Source organism: Limulus polyphemus, unplaced genomic scaffold, assembly GCF_000517525.1.
Source record: "Limulus polyphemus unplaced genomic scaffold, Limulus_polyphemus-2.1.2 Scaffold5098, whole genome shotgun sequence".
Lineage (NCBI taxonomy): Eukaryota > Metazoa > Arthropoda > Merostomata > Xiphosura > Limulidae > Limulus > Limulus polyphemus.
Window position 1 is genome coordinate 48,996 of NW_013670708.1, and position 4,087 is coordinate 53,082.

Sequence of the window (4,087 nt, forward strand, 5' to 3'; positions counted from 1 at the left end):
GTGCAAAAGAAAAGCCAAAAACTGTGGTTTTTATGATTAAATGAAGATATAGCCTAAAGGTGCTTTGCGGACTTTACAACGGCATAAACAAGTTTCATTCGCCAGGCCCCTATGTAGTTGCCCATTTTCTCCTCTCCCCCCCCCCCCTATCGGCGGGCCTGCGGCTAGCGCAGATAGCCTTCGGGTGGCTTTGCGCGAAGTTAATAAAACAACAACAACAACATTCGTGGTAATTGGGACTACGTCCTCTATTCATCCTTCAGCATCTGTTATTACTTAATATTCACATAATTTATCTCATTTTTTTGCATATTTACATATTTTGTTAAAAGTGTGTATGACCTCCTACAAACTGCATATCTCGGTCATCATTCATATTCCTGTAAAATCATTAGTTTACTATTTTTGTTGGCTTAGTGATAGAACAGTCAAGTAACTAGGGATGTACAGAAAGTAAGACACTAAATATGAATCATTTATCCTTTAAAAACAATATAACATTAAACTCACTGACTTCGGTTGACACAGTTTATTTAGTATACAAAGTAATTACCTCCCAGTTCTCAGTGGTAATCACGAGGACTTATAAGTTTAAAAATTGGGGTTCGAACAAATACATATGCTAGAAACGAAGGTAATTTCTAATAGGAAGAGCCAAATTTGAACAGACACCCATGTTGTCACAGCGACCTCTGATGATCTCTAAATGAGATTGATGCAAATCTTAGTTTTATATTTATTGTAACTTTTGCTAACTTATAGCTTTGACATTGTTAAAAGAAGTATACGAAGTGGTAGACCCCACCCCACCCCTACCAGTTGCTCAGCAATAAGCTTCAAAACTTATAACTAAAAATCGGGATTCGATTTAAGTACACGAACTAGAAACGAAAAGCAAATCTCAACAAGCATCTTACTGTCACGGCGATTTTTAATGACCTCTAAATGACATTTGATCCTTTTATTTTTAACTTTGACCGGGGAACTAAAATCATGTACCTTAACTCCCAGAGAAGTAGTGTTTTGTTATAACGTAGGCTGGGGTATATTACCCGTATGTGGGATTTGTTCCCCATCCAATTCACTTCTTTCTTCGTGAAAGTGTAGCTGACATGTCCAGTCTAAAAGCTAGATTAATTACTACCAAAATAATAATCTAACTGATGAAAAATTAGGATAACATTGCTAGTGAGATAACAGGTTATAAAACAAAAAGGTGTGTTGGGGCGGGGGCGTGATTATCCGCTTTATCAGGTTCCAACTATTTTTATTTAATTTGGAATTCACTGTACGCAAGCTGTCAGTAAAATAATTGGGGAAGGAGTTAATAACATTTAGACTTAAATAGACAGAATAGGTTGTGTTTGAACTTCACGTGAGGAATAACGATTACTCTGCGTATTTATTACATACATTTACTATTTAATGTTTCAAAAGCTTTATTATCATTCAATGTTACAGCTATTTCACCTTCTATTTTCAGTGTAGTATATTATTAACATCTTACGATCAAGTCAAGCTACTCACAAAGATCAGAAAGAAACGTTACCCAGTAATTACTATAAATAATTAAATAATCATTAACAATAAACTCTATTATTATATGTGGTGTAATCGTACACCTATGTGACTTTGTTACGTCTTTTTGTTAGCCAAAACCCTGAAATTAAAAGTAAAGGCGTACTTTGATTAGCTTTTGTGACAAAGTAGAACGATATCTCAAAAGTAAATGCTTTGTGTATGGTGTTTTCTGTTTTATCAATTATAACTTTATCAAGAATGATAACGATAACTATTGATTCTCACGTGCAGAAAAATAATGTTATCCAGCGATACCACAATTACAGAGCCATATAAACGATAATCTAATGTAAGTAAATAGAAAATGTAAGCCTAACTTTTTATAGATCTTGACCTCGGAGATTAATAGGCTAGAGTGCGCATGATGTCGTATTACGATAGTCGTTTTTTTTTTTTTTACTTATGCGCCATCTTGGAAGAGAAGGTAAAATGTTGTATTGTTGTTCGTTAATAAATGATAAAAAACAACAAGGAAAAGTATCTTTTTATAACATTTCACAAGTTAACTTCTACTTATTTTCCCAAATAATTATATTCTGAGCAATTTCATAATGTTTTCTTGGACACAACTTCTATGATTATAAGAGTGACACGAGAGACCATTCAAAAATAGGGTAACGTTAAGCTTAAGTGTTAGACATCCACTAGGCCTATATTCAGTAATAACACCAATTTTGTTTTTCAAGCTACGCAGAGAACCTGTACTTCATGCGGGCTCTAAAGCTTAGCAGAAAGATTGTACAGTTGTTATAATCTACTGAAAATTAATTATATATTAGTTGCATCACCCTCTACTTACAATGAAGTAGATAGTGTTTTGTAAATATCTGGAGGCCATAAACTTTGATTGCGTCAGATGTATTTCTTATATTAAGCTTACTCATGTACCACGACTGTAGTCTTTAGCATATTACAACGTACAACATTCTGTTGGCTGTGTTTGGGTTAAATTAAACTTATCACGTACAACGTATAAATGCTCTATAACCTGTTGTATGAACATTATTAAAATTAGCTTTTTATTCTAACAATATGGTAAACATGCTTAAAGCTAATTAAGAGTTGCCTTATTGTCTTATGAGTAGGGTTACCAGATTTCTAGAGTGAAAAACTGGGATATTTCTTTTACATACTGAATGACACTATAACAGATTTCTCTCCAGTGGCTTAGCAATAAGTTTTTAAGGCTTTTATGATGATAAAATCGGGTTACGAAACCGTGTTGGGTTGTACGCAGACAGCCCATTGTGTAGCTTTGTGTTCAACAACAAGGAAATCAAACTTGTAGAAGTTTAAATACAAATATATATATATATATATATTTACACTTGCTAAATAATCTGATGTTTATTGCACCACGTTTTAAAACTAAAGAAAAGCAAAATTGTTAAAAGATTATATAGTTAAAAACTAATAAATAGAATACAAAATGCGTCTCAGTTGTTTTGCATCTACACAAAAGAAAAATGTTACTTCTCGTTTGTTTTTGTTTTTTCGCGTCTGGGCAAGTCTTCAAATCTCAATTTCTACAGCTGTTTAATGACAGGTTAGGCTAAGGAAACGTAGCAAAGAGGGAAGGAGCGCTGTATTGTGTGACTTGTTTTTGTCAGCTAATTCTCTAAGTAAAATCTAAAAGGCTGTGTATAGTGACAAACCGTACGTATCAAACGAAACAGTTTAATAAATTTACTGTTTCTGATCAGGACAAAAATATGTATGTATACAGGGTGTCCGGAAAGTCTGGAGCCATAGGCACTTCAACGAATTTTACAGAATGTGTTCCATATGCTGTCCTTGTAATTCGAAACATGTTTGGAGACGGTATTTCCATTCTCTCTGAACACTGCGAAGTATGTTCGTGTTATTGTCAATGGTTCACACTGCCAGTACCCTTAAATTCAGCTAGCAACTTTCTAAACAGCAATGTGAGGGATGTCTTTCTCTGGATGGCGTACATTAAATTCGCCAGTAACCTTCCGCTGGGACAAACCTTCTGTATCATACAGCTGGATTATTTCGACCTTCTCATGCTTTGACAGCGTTAGAATCAGTCACGTATCTGAAATTTAGAAAAGCTACAAATTACATATAGTTCCAGACTTTTCGGACACCCTGTAGACGTATAAAGCTAAAAACTGGGACGTCTGTTAACACTTTTTCACGAGTGACTAGCAATCCTCAAGAAAGCCTCTTCTTCAATAGAACATGAGTCCCGTATTTTTCGGTGTTTGTTTGTAATTAAACACAAAGCTACACAATGGGCTATCTGTGCTCTGCCCACCACGAGTATCGAAACCCGGATTCTAGCGTTGTAAGTCTGCAGACATACTGCTGTGCCACTGGGGGGCATTTTTCGGTGTATAAAACGCACTTTTTTCCCCCAAAATTTGATGTCAAAATCTGCTTGCGGCGTAGACACCGAAGGTATGAATAATATATATGTATATATACCATACACACAAGCCATGTGTAAATACATTTAAATAGGCATGCATAGTTTAGTTCA